Source organism: Chinchilla lanigera, unplaced genomic scaffold, assembly GCF_000276665.1.
Source record: "Chinchilla lanigera isolate Chin_1 unplaced genomic scaffold, ChiLan1.0 scaffold00180, whole genome shotgun sequence".
Classification (NCBI taxonomy): domain Eukaryota; kingdom Metazoa; phylum Chordata; class Mammalia; order Rodentia; family Chinchillidae; genus Chinchilla; species Chinchilla lanigera.
In genome coordinates this window covers 999,512-1,012,935 of record NW_004955581.1, presented here as the reverse complement: position 1 = coordinate 1,012,935, position 13,424 = coordinate 999,512, and the positions used below count along the sequence as shown (strand labels likewise).

At 42.1% G+C, this 13,424-nt stretch overlaps 1 pseudogene; it reads right to left on the bottom strand.

Annotated features, from left to right (window-relative positions):
- On the bottom strand, positions 1 to 964 carry LOC102028357 (annotated as a pseudogene).
- Positions 965 to 13,424: the final 12,460 nt, after the last annotated feature.

Below are 13,424 nucleotides of genomic sequence, written 5' to 3'. Positions count from 1 at the left end.
TCACAGAGTGTGCTTTCCTGGACAATACAGTTTCTGCAGGGCAAATTTCATGTCTTTGCTCCTCAGACAGTAATAACAGGATTCAATATAGGGGGGAGGATGGAGTAAAAACTAGATGCCAGGCGGCCTTGGGTTGGGGAATATTGAGAGGCGGGTCTCAGGTACACGAAGCTTCCAGTTCCATAAAACAGAAGGACTGTGGTCAGGCGCGAGGAGCAGGTGGAGAAGGCTTTCCACCTCCCTTCCCCGGAGGGGATCGCATAATTGCAGAGCTGACCCAGGCATAGGAGAGGACCGTGAGTGCAAAGGAACTCAGGGCAACGCAGCTGCTCACACAAAAGCCCACCTCCTCATTGAGGTGGTAATCAGTGCAGGCCAGGTGCCTGACAGGAGGGAGGACCAGAAGTGCTCCACAAGGTTGGGGCTGCACAAGGGCAGGGAGAAGGGGTTGAAGTGTGGACGGCTGAGAAGATGGCCCCGCTCACCCAGGCCATGGCTACCAGGTCAGAAGAAAGCTTCTCGTTCATGATGCTCCCATAGAGCAGGGCTCGAGGACGGCCACGCACTGGTCATATGCCACGGCCATGAGCAGAAGGGACTCCGTGGAAGACAAGGTGATGAACACGCAAGGCTGAGCCACACACTCGAGATAGAAAATGAGCCCAGAGCCCATGATGGAGGTGACCGGTACCTTGGGGATGGTGACCAAGGTGTAGCACTTGTCCAGGAAAGAGCAGTTCTTCAGGAAGTGCATGGAGGACTGGAGACAGCTTTCCTGAAACACAACTGTGATGATGGAGATGTTTCCCAGGAGGCCAAATAAGTAGACAAACAAGAAAAATAAGACAACTACCAATCTCAGTTCCTGGGCATCTGAAAAGCCCCTGAGGATGAACTGAGTCACTCTTGTCTGACTGGACACTGTTCTTCCCTTTGAAGCACGGTTCAGAGGCGGTGGCCTCATACAGTGCACCAGGGAACAGAAATGAGACCAGCTAGAGCGTGTCTGTGAATGTCCACTTTGTCTATAGCTGCATGATGCCTGGGAATGGAAAAATCAATCCTAGGCAACCTTATTTAAATGATTATATTTTACTGAATCATGATTATTTTGAGGAATCTATTTGCAGCATTTAATCCATGTCAGCTGACTTAATTATGTTGCTGTATCTGGATTACTATGAGAGAGTGAGAGAGGCAGAGAGGGTAGGAGGAAGGAAGAGAGAGAAAGAGAGACAGGGTCAGATGCAGAGACAGAGACAGAGACAGAGATAGAGACAGAGAGAGGAAGGAGGAGGTTTATGAGAGGAAGGAGGATGAGAAAGAAGAGGAGGAAGAGAGGAGAAGAGGAAGAGGACGAGACACCAGTTTTCTTCCTCTTAAATTCTGGTGACTGGAGGTAAGAAATAGTCTCAAGGATTTACTTTTCTACACATTGACACAGTTCAACATTAACTCACTTGATTATGTTTCACCCATTTCCTCCTTGACTTTCCAGCTAAGGTTTCATGGTTCCGCCTAACGTCTTTCCTGTTGATTACCTTCTCTCCCACCATTCTTTACTGATATCAGTTGCTCTGTCCTTTCCCCCATATACTTTGAGTTATCTTTATTTTTACTAACCTAAAAGTATCTCTGTGTGGATCAATGTGAAAATGTCTGTTCTAAGCAACTGTTCTTAACATAAAGATAAAACACTCAAGTTTTAAGACTTATGTACCGAATCCCTATAGCTAGAGAATGGAATTTTGCTTTTTTTCCTACCGTTTTTTTCTTTTTATGAAGGCATGTTCTGTATGAACAGTAACAGAGCTTTGTTCTTTATCTACATTATTATCTTGGGGCTCGGTGACCACTGTGTACTCTATACACAAGAAATCCATGCTTAAAACTAAAAGCAATACTCTGTGTAGGCCTCCCTTCAGATACTAGTTCACCTAGCGTCCTGTGAGAGAACTTGTTTTGACTAAGTTTGAATGTAACAAAATATAGTTGGTCTCATCAGATGGAATTGTATTTAAGATGTTTGCTAACATCATTGGTAGAAAATAAAGAACATTTATGAAATTTTATAATTTTGGGAACTTACACCATCTAAACTTTGAAAATATTATTCCTTGAAGAATGTCTTTGTTAACACGAGTAAACATTAACAACCTAGGAACCAAATAAATTCAGGATGACATATAGTAAGTTCACAAGCATTTAAATGTGCATTGACAAATGCATTTGAAATAAAAGAAATGAATATTTACAAGCAAAAAAGAAAGGTCATTGTAGCCATTTTTAAGTCTTAAAATCTATCCAGTGTGTTATTTATATACTCTGTTTTGCTTGAAATATTTAATCATAAAATTACTGTCTAAAAATGCTAAGGATATTCAAATAGTTGATATGGAAATGTATAAATAGTAACATTAAATGCAACGACAATATGTTGAAAACATTCTGCTGGGAAAATCCCATGGGACCTCGGCATCTTCCTAAGAGGTGGCAGGATCTTCCTGAGATCCGGAAGGAGGAGCTCAGCAGCTGCCTGTAGGAAGATGGCTATTTTCAAAATATAATCTTTTCTGTAGTCACCCTATCGTTTTTGCAAAGTCACAGTAGGTGCCCCTAATAAAGTTGATGTATTGAGCAAAATAAGTCTGAAGACTGTTAGAAAGCATAGACGTAAAAAGCATGTCTGTCTGGACATGACCGCTCCTAAGACACAAGCAGATGAAGTGCCCATTGTATACCCTGCAGGCAATAAAGAAGCAGCATGGCCATTTGAAACAGGCTAAGATGAGTGGGACGAACAAACTGTTATTAAAATGTCTTTTCCTTCATTTGAATTTTTGTAAAAATGGACTTACAGCTTAAGTTTTTGTCCCATGAAAATGCATAATAAAAACATGGCATCAAACGCATATTTTATCTTTCAGTAACTGTCTTATTTAAATTAGTTTAATGTCTTTAAACTCATCTTTGTTGCTTTTAATAGCAAGATTTCCTATTTTCTTGTACAGTATTCCGCGTGAATACACATCATTCTTTTCATTTACTGATACATTGAAATTACTTTGTTATTCCTATTTCTTGGTTATAGGAAGAACATGATGTGGTGAACACAGCAGTGCAGAGATCCCTTGGACATACTGGTCTCAGTCCCTCTGACTATGTGCCAGGAAGTGGCATAGTTGGGTCACAAAGTAATTTTCATTTTAGTTTTTCGAAAGCTTGTATTAGTTCGTGTTTGCAGTACATAATGATCACACTCGTTACTGGAAGTTGGCACATGTACACGGCACATCTTAATTATTTTTACTCCCCCTCCCCCCACTTTCCACCTCTTGTCCCCTGCTCATTGGCAAAAGATCTATCTCTCTGTTTGCTATGATCTCCTCAGATTGTTTTTGATTTGGAATTTACTGTTAAACTGTTTTTCAAATTCTGTAGCCTATTACCACATATTTCTATGTCAAATTATGAGCCCATTGTAATGTCCAAACCCATTTAGAGAGAGTTTTGATCTTTTTTCCAGAGGCTACTTTCTCAAATCTCAAATTGAGAGCATTTAATTATGCACTGTAAATTTATAACTATGATTACTGCCAAGTATCCTTTATTCCTTTTTCACTTTTCCAAAAAGAATAAATTTTAAAACTGTGTAAGAGTCCAGGAAATGTAAATGTTATTTCAACTGTAAAGTATCACAACTCATTTTCTACCCTCTTATTAGTAGTTTTCTAAGGAGCCCTTCCATAGTTTCCCATCATGGAAATGAGTAGGAGAGCAGATAAACATGTTTTCTAGCCTCATTTGATCATTCCATAATGTTTTCATGTATTAAATCATGCTCTGCTTCATAAAACCATACTGTCAACTAAAAATTGTTGTCAACTAAAATTAGCCATACTGTCACTGCTGTCAACTAAAAATTAGCTCAAAACAAGGACAGCAGCACAAGCATAGAGGCTGCCTGATTCTCCTTAACGGTGACAAAGTGCAGACCACCTATGTGGGGACGACAGGAGGAGTGACCGACCACGCATGCAGCGTGAAGTTAGCAGTGACAGCAGCCATTAAAAGGATTCAAAGTCAGTTGTGAGTGGAAAAAACATTTTTCATATACAATAGAAAACTCACAAAGGAATAGTGTATTAAGCAAGCATATATCCACAATATCTCATATATATATATGTATAGATGTATAGATGTGTATATATATATAGGCTGTCCACTGTATAACTACTAAAAATTGTCAAATAATTTGTGAATAAAAAGTTCAACCTCTTACCAGACAAAAACTTGAAAAAATATGTAAAATGAGTGCACCATTTCTTTAAAAATTGGGGTTTTGGAGTTGTAAATATCGAACCCGGTAGGTAGGAAGCATCTCCAGGGAGGTTGAGGATGATTTTTGCTGTCCCTGAAGCCCCAGCACTGTCACAAAGGCATGAGGAAAAGCTTCTGGTCAGGACAGAGGGCTGGAGTCCTGTGGACAGGAGAAGCGGGGTCCCGCCCTTGCCAGGGCTCAGGCGCTGCTCCTCCTGAGGGACAGCGGGGTGCACGCTCCCGCCCTGCATCACACCGTGCCTGGCCAGAGGTCCCCGTGCGTGAGGCTGCAGAGCAACTGCAGCACGCTGCTCTCTGGTGCGTGAGGGCACTAGTTTTCCCCACGGTAACATTTTCTGACCTCTTAGAGGACACATTTGGAAAGGCTGATGTGCTGGTATATTTCACTTCCTTTGTCCATAGATATGTAATTTCTGTCCCTGGCAGCTGTATGAAAAGGACAAGCTTACACTCTGACCAACAAATTCAAACCGGTGGTGAAATACAGTGTTCAATCCTCAGCCAGTGCTCGTTACCCGGCATGCTGGGTCACTGACCTGGGGCTCAAACTCCACTCCTAACAGGCACCCCACCCACCCCTCCCCCAGTGATTCTGTGGCTTTCTGTGAGCTCTGCAACATTTATGCTGATTCACACCTTGGTTCCTTCCTCTACTACCAATCATTTGCTGTGACTCTGGTGTTTGGGGAAAGGGGAACTCTGGTCCCTAGGGCCCTGCAAAGCTGGAAGAGTTCTAGGCGTCAGTGTGGCATCTGCAGAGGGTCCCGGCCTCAAACCCAAGGTCACCTGCAGGTCATGTGTGTTCAGGACCGATGAGGGCCATGCCTGAGAGGCTCACGAAACAGAAGAGCTCTGTAATTTGTCCTCAGCCAGAAATGCACTTTGGCATTTTGAATTGTTTGGGCTGAGCGAGTGCGTATTGAGAATCTCCTCACTCATTTGGTGCTGTGGGAAGGATTACGTCCTCAGAGATTCCTCAGCTGTGCCTTCTGCAGGATCCTGGGTAGTTTGTTAAACAATCAAATACACTCAGACTTCTTCTTAAGTTTGACAGTTCACAGAGAGAAGAAACAAAAGAAGCTCCCATAGAAGAGAGTAGATCAACTATGTTAACTATCCTGTATATACACACCTACAAAATTTCTCCTTCTTTCCCTTCTCTTTCCCCACATCCCACTTGCCCTTTACCCTTGAGCATTTTCCTTTCATTTCACAATGTCTATCATACCTCCTAGTTTTTATTAACTCTTTCAGGTCTTACACTACTGAGACAATACATTGCTTACACATGCAGGTCTGATTTATTTCAGTTATGAGTATGGTCTCTAGTTGTGACCATTTACCTACAAAAGCCTCGAGTTTATCTTCCTTTATACCTGAGTAACATTTCATTATATAAAAATGCCACAATTTTTTCATCCAGTCCTCAGTGGATGGACATTTGGGTTGCTTCCACAATTTAGCAATTACAAATTGTGCTGCTATGAACATAAGTACACATATATTGCTGTGATGTGATGTTTTTAGTTCTTCTGGGAAGGTATTCAGAAGGGGACTAGCTGGGTTAAATGGAACCTCTAGACCTAGTTTGCTGAAGAATCTCCAAACTGATTTCCACAGTGGTTTCACCAGTCTGCATTCCCACCAGCAGTGGAGAAGACTTCCTATTTCTCCACAGCCTCACCAGCATTTGTTATTGGTTGATTTCTTAATGCTAGCTAGATTCTTACTGGGGTGAGATGAAATCTCAATGTTGTTTTAATTTACATTTCTCAAACGACTAATGATGTTGAACATTTTCTCATGTATTTGTTTGCCATTTGTATTTCTTTATCTGAGAAGTGTGTATTCATCTCAGCTGCCCATTTTAGGATTGTGTCTTTGAATTTGGGGGGGGTTGATGGCTTTTAATTCTTTATATGTTCTAGATAGAAGACCTTTGTCCAAGGGACAGCCAGCTAAAATTTTTTCTACAGTACTCTGAAAAAAGAAATTGAAGAAGATTTCATTAAATGGAAAAATATTCCTTGCTTATGGATGGGAAGAATCAATATTCTGAAAATGGCCATACTACCAAAATTGTTGTACAGATTCAATGCAATTCCCATTAAAATACCATTAGCATACCTTACAGATCTAGAGAAAACATTTCTAAAATTCATCTGGAACCAGAAGAGACCCAGAATAGCAAAAGCAATCCTGGGCAATAAAGACAAGCCAGGTGGAATCACAATCTTGACCTGAAATTATACTACAAAGCCACAGTAATAAAATCAACCTGGTACAGGTTAAAAAACAGACCTGAAGATCAGTGGAACAGACTGGAAGTAACAGCCACAACCACAAACGCACTTAGCCACCTAATCTTCGATAAAAGGGCCAAATAAACTCACTGGAAGAAAGATAGCCTCTTTAATAAATGGTCCTGGAAAAATTGGCTTCCCACTTGCCAAAGACTGAAAATAGATGCAAGTCTATCACCATGCACCAAATTCAAGTCAAAATGGATCACAGATCTCAACATTAAACCAGAAGCACTGAATCTATTGGAAGAGAAAGTAGGTAAAAACCTTGAAGACATAGCGGTAGGCAGAGAGTTCATGAACAAAAACCAACCCACACAGGAAATACTTCAAAGAATCAACAGGTGGGATCTCATCTTAATGAAAAGTTTCTGCATATCTGAAGAAATCTCCAGCAGAGTAAATGTAATAGTGGTTTCCAGAGTCTGAGTGATGTGTAGATCTGAGTCACTGTCAGGAGCAGCAAATGCTGGCATTCTACTGCACAGTCAGGTGGCTAGTTCACGGAATGTGCCATGTATTTCAGGATACATAGAAGAGACAGTTTTGAAAGTTCAAAATGTTGCAGAAAAACTTAGTCTGGGAAAGGAACAACAGCTGTGGAAGTCAGGAGGCAGTGAACAGCTTTGTTTTACACCAGCGGTCCTGGCTGGGATAACTTCCAACAAAGGCCAAGCATTGAGTGTCTATGAGCCAGAATTTTTATATGAGGCATAAGCAGGGGTTACAAAGGTGGGACAGGACGGCCTGGCAATTCTTCTGATTAGCTAGCAGGGTGAGATCATTGGTTACAGGGCTAGATGAATGGCCATCAGTTACCAGACTAGATTAATGACCACAAAGCTTGGTATAACCAAGTATCCTGAATGTTTGGTTATGCTCTCATGGTTACAGGGGTCAAGAGAGCAATTATAGCACCATGAAGCAGTTGCATACCTAAGAAAACAAAGTTTTAAAGGAAACAAAGCTTTAAAAGGACAAGTTTTCCTAGTCCAGTTTTCATTTTCATTTCCCCTTCTTGTTGTTACTCAGAAAAATCTTTTTCAGTGTTGCTTCTATCTAAAGCTGCACAAGAAGGGGGACCTCTGAGGACCGTCTGGAAACTTACACTGTTGATCCATTCTGAATCCAATTAATCAGGCAGGGCCCAATCAGGAGAATTAGTATAAGGTCTGTCAGGGGCCCCAAAAGAGGCCCTAGCCATGGTCTCAGGTCAGATGGACCTTGGAGCCATCCCTGCTTCTGATTTTGCTCTTTGGTTCAGTTATCTAATCTCTCTTGCAATTGTTGCAGACTTCCTTGACTATTCCAGACTTATTAGCAGAGAAGCGGCAGTTTCTCCTAGGGCATTACAAACTCCTCCTTGTTGTAGAAAGACTAAATCTAAGCTTCTCCTGTTTTGGAAGACAACTTCAAAGAGAGTCAATTTCACTTCCCTCGGTTAAACTGAACAGCGCCAAACTCCAAACCCCAGCCTTAAATGCGGGCACATTTCTAACAAGAAACGTTTTCCAGTTATAATTGATAGCCACAGGTTTGTTCCAAATGAGGAAGACAGTTTCAAACAGCAAGTCCAATCCACAAATCCGTGTACAGAGTAAGGAAGGGAGGCTTAGTGGGTGTCTTCCACCTTCTGGGGCAACCATCAAAGGTTACACCAGAAGAGGACAGGGAGCAGGAACCAAGCTGGATCACACCTGGAATCCCATGAACGTTGTCCTCCAGCTTCAGGCGTGCACTGACCTGTCAGTGTCCAGAGTGACAGGAGCAAAGTTTTGAGTGCATTGTCCCTTTAGAGTGACCCCAGAGAAGCTGTCCAGGGTTTGAGTGATTTTCAGCAGACATAAGGCTGGATTTCCGAAGCTCATAGAAAGAGTTAATATGTACCTGGGTTATATGCGTACACAGGAATGTCTACAGATTATAGCTAAAAAGATTGGGTCTTTTAACTGGTTACAAGCTATATGTAGCTTTATGTTTTATTTCTGTGTAATGTATCTAGTCCACTATAATAATGAGGTCAGGGCCAGTGACCCTGACACAGAAGCCTGTGGTGGCTTGAGCCTGCAGGACAAATGGTGGGGACTGGTCTGGCTCTGATCTTGTTGGAAAACTAGGTAAAGATTTTCTGTCTGAGGTTGATGCTTCAGCCGGCTGGATCCCCAGAGAGGACTTGGGCCTCTGGACTAGATTATTTTGTGTCACTGGTGGCAGGTTTCCAAACAGAAGTTTGCTGTGCAGGTCATCCCTGCAGGAGAGTTTTGGCCAAAGTTGTTTTGTCCACGGTGACCACAGCATATCTAGCCTGTCAGACTTCATTCCTACAGAGCTACTTCCATCTGTAAACAGGGTGTACTCAGTGTGTCAGGGGGTCACTTTTCAGAACAGTTCATCCCATAGAGCTTGTGGCAACTGTGCGGTTAGGTCTCGGTCTCAGTGAGCTCTCTTGATCAGAAGGGTGGGTGCCGCCAGTGCTCTCAGGCAGGGAGGCCAGCCCTTAGCACAGAGTCTGGGCTCTTTGACAGATAAGCAATGGGCCTCTCCCGAGAGCTGATCTTCCGGGAGAGCCCCCCCCCCCCATGCTATGTATCTTTGTTCATCAACAGACAGGTTAAAGGTTCGAGTCACATCAGGATGCCTGGTGCCGGGGCTGCTGACTGCACCTGTTTCATGGTCTGGGAGGATTCAGTTTGCTCTGAAGTCCGAGCTAACAGTTCCCTGTCAGTTTCCTTTCCTGTCAGCAGGTCATGCACAGCCTTAGCCTTCTGGGGGAACCCCAGTATCCAAATTCTACAGAAACCTGCAGTGCCCGGGAATTCTCTAAGCTGTCTTTCAGTTTCAGGCCTTGGAACGGAGCAGATGACCTTTTCTCTCAGGGCCCACGTGCCTGAGTCCTTTTGCTAAGTCAAACCCCCACTAGTGCACTTTCTGTCTACATATGTGAGACTTCTTCCTGGAGACTTTACAGCCTGTGGCCAGCAGGTGGTGGAGAAGGGCCTGTGTTCCCTGCCAGCAGTCTGATCTAACTGAATTGCAAATCATAATATCACTGACATGCTCCATGAGAGTGCAATTAAAGTCTGCATGTGGAAATTGGGCCGGGCCAGGCCAGCAGCTGGTGCTTCCCCAAAAGTGGAGGAGTTCTTGAAACTTTGTGGAAGATGAGTCCAGGTAAGTTGGCCTTTTCATTCCATCTCTGAGTCTTTCCATTCAAAGGTGAATAGGGTCTGACTGACAGGTGTGAACTGTAGACAGACAAAAACATCTTTCAAATACAGACAGCTGAACCAGGCAACATCTGGGGGAAGCAGGCCCGGGAGGGTGCAAAGGTCAGGGACAGTCGAGTACAGAGTTGTGCTGGCTGAGTTGATGGTACAGAGGTCCTGCACTGGCCGGTAGTCACCATTAGGCTTTCTCACTGGGAGGAGAGAAGTATTCCAAGGTTAGGGTTAGGATTCCAAACTGCTTCAAGTGAGACGTGTGGGACTGGATCCCAAGCAGAGCCTCTCGTGACACCGGGTACTGCTTAACAGCTGTGGGGGTTGAACTGAAAGAGACATAATTGATAGCAAGCCCCCGAGGTGAGCGCTCTGCCTGGACTCCTGGAAGCAGGTCTCTCAGAACCGCAGGGTTATGACCATCAGGCATTTCAAGCTGATCGAAGCATCACTCTTCCCCTCAGGGTCCAGTCAGAGTCATATCAAGTCTGGACAGTGGACACGAATGTGAGGGTAGCTGACTGGTTTAGAGCAAAAGAAATAGGTGCTCCCAGCTTGGAAAGGAGGTCACACCTGAGGAGAGGGATGGGGCACTCAGACATGTACAAGAATCCATCTTTGACAAAGTGCCCACCAATCTCGCAGGACCTGCTGTGACAAAATTTCTTTTCAGTGGGGGCTCTGGTGGAATGTGGATTTGCCATTGTAAAAATGAACAATTACACTATATTAGTAGATAGAAGAGAAAAAAGATTGTGGTTATTTCCATTGAGATAAAATAGAAACTTATAATCTAGTCACTTTCAGCTTGAACAACAATAACTTGTAATAAGTTATTATATAAAAGGTAATTCCCTCTACTTGATAGTGGGCATATATGCAAAATCTACAGCTAGCATCACATTTAATGGGAAAATCCTGAAGCTCTTCCCTTACAACCAGTAATAACATGAGGGTGTCTATGATCTACGTCTATTTTCATTTTTTTCTTGAAATTCTAATGAAAGTAAGAAGTTAAGAAACATGAAGTGAATGCAGCCAATGATGCAGTAAAACCAGAAGTAAAATTATCTCTATATACACGGTTCTGTATTTACAAGGTTCTGCCAATGTAAGCGAGCTAGGAAAAAGCTCAGCTCGGTGTCCTGTGGCCTGGCCTCTGGCATTTGACTCCTCTGTCACTGACTAGTTAATGCTCCTCACTTGAATCAGGTATTTGCCGGTCTATATCTGTAACAGAAAATGTAAGTGGCCAGCCCGCAGCGCAGAAGGAAACGTGGTTTCAGGACTGCAAGCGGTGGACAGCAGCTGCCTGGGCGAGGGAGTGAGAGTGAGAGAAGTAGTCCGCCCGGAGGTCTGCGCCCGGTCCCTGGGGCCGGCCTCTGAGAGAGGAGCAGCTGCGCCTCTGGACGCCCTTGGGTCATCGCGGGCTTTCTCACCAGCAGCCCAGTGTTTCTCTTGGAGAACTTTAGGCACGGAGCAGACAGACACATTAGTAAGTTTTAACTTTTTACGCTGGTTGTTGGATTACCATTTCAGTCAGGGAATAATTGGCCGGGCAGAAAATTCTTCCCCCTTTCTTTTCTTTCGGTTTTTTTTTTTTTTTTTTTCCGGTACCAGCAATCGAACTCACGACCTTGAGCTTGCTAGGCAGGTGCTGTGCTGCTGAGCTAAATCCCCAGCCCCAGAAAATTCTTATTTAAGTGGTATAAAGAGAAAATTGTCTTGACTGACTCTCATTCTAAAGTGTCTTGGACACGTATCTCCGAGGTATAGGTCACAGAGAAATAAAATTTTGAATTTGAGCATGTTTTCTGAAACATACTTTCACAAAGATATATTTCAAGATTTTGGTTTTCATTATAGAGTTTATATATCAAGGATGTATCAGGATTTATTTACATATTCCACAAAGGGTGCTGACTCCACTAAAACCAATGAATAAGTAGCTGAAATTTTTAGGCAAAGTTTACACTAGTTATATGCAAGAAGTTAAAATCTTCCAAATATTGACATTATTCATGATAGGAAAACATTCATTACTACTACTAATTTTATCCAAAGTCTTTAAAGCATGACTTTTATCCAAAGTCTTTAAAATCATAAAACTACTGGTGAACTATCCAAATTTTCTAAAGATTTGAACTTTCATGCTCAGATTTTATCACCAGGAACACATACCATCATTTATTTTACTTGGAGAGAGGCTTACTCAGCTCATTTTTTATAAAATGTCCGCCAGTCTGCAGTCTAACTACGGTGTGACTCCAGCCACTTTTTTAGTCACAGCATTGTTGCATGCAAAAGCGACTCACTCAGATTTCAATTCGTACAAGTGCACATGTGACCTATCAGAAAACCGTCCTGCTTGGACATGCTGCTAAAGCAGTGTATGTGCTCTTCTCATTTTGTCATCCAGCACATTGAAACGCTGTGTACTCAAGAGATGACATTTAATGATACTCAGTTTCAAAACAAGAAGGAAACTAAAAAATTACCACTCAAATATAGTGTACAATATTGAGATAATAGACTACAGTTCCAATGACATCTCTCTTTACATACCTGTATCTATACAGGTATAGATTCCAGTGACATCTCTCTTTACATACTTGTATCTATATGCACACGTGCACATGTATACATGCACATTAGGTACAAGTATATATACACATTCATACATATGTACATATATATATTTGTATTTTGGTACATTAAAATATTCTCTAATACTTTTAGTGTTTAGAACATACACACTCTCCATTGTAAAATCGGCAATAAATCTCTCACTCCGGTAAGTTTATTAACTTCTCTTTGAATGATTGATTTTAGATGGTTCTCTATCAGTAGAGCATGAGAGTGAAAATATTGGATTCCTCCAAATGCCCATCATTACAGTTCTTATGATCATTTATTTCTCACCTATAAATTTTTCAAAGACTAAAAATGATCATAAGAAGAAAAGAGGATATTGTGGGAAAATAGAAGGATATTGAGCCAAAGTATAAAGGAAAAACATTTATGAAAGAGGCTATCTTCCTTCCAGTGAATGTGTTTGGCCCCTTTGTCAAATGTAGAGTGGCTGAGTGTTTGTAGTTGTTTCTACATCTTCTAATCTGTTCCACTGATCTCTCAGGTCTGTTTTTTTGCCAGTACCATACTGATTTTATCACAGTAGTTTTGTAGTATAATTTCAGGTCAGGGATTGTGATGCCCCCTGCCTTTCCTTTGTTGCCCAGGATTGCTTTTGCTATTCTAGTTCTCTTCTGGCTCCAGAAGAAGTTTAGGAATATTTTCTCTAGACCTGTGAGATATACTAATGATGTTTCAACTGGGATTGCATTGAATCTGCACAACAATTTTGGGAGTACGGCCATTTTCACAATATTGGTTCTTCCTATCCATGAGCAAGGAATATCTTTCCAATTTCTGAAATCCTCTTCAATCTCTTTTTTCAGAGTACTGTACTGCTGATGTCTAATGGTTTGTTGAAAGGAACAGTTAAGGCTTAATTTTTTTAACCGATTTTGTATGCTGATATCTGGTAATCTGAACAACTAAT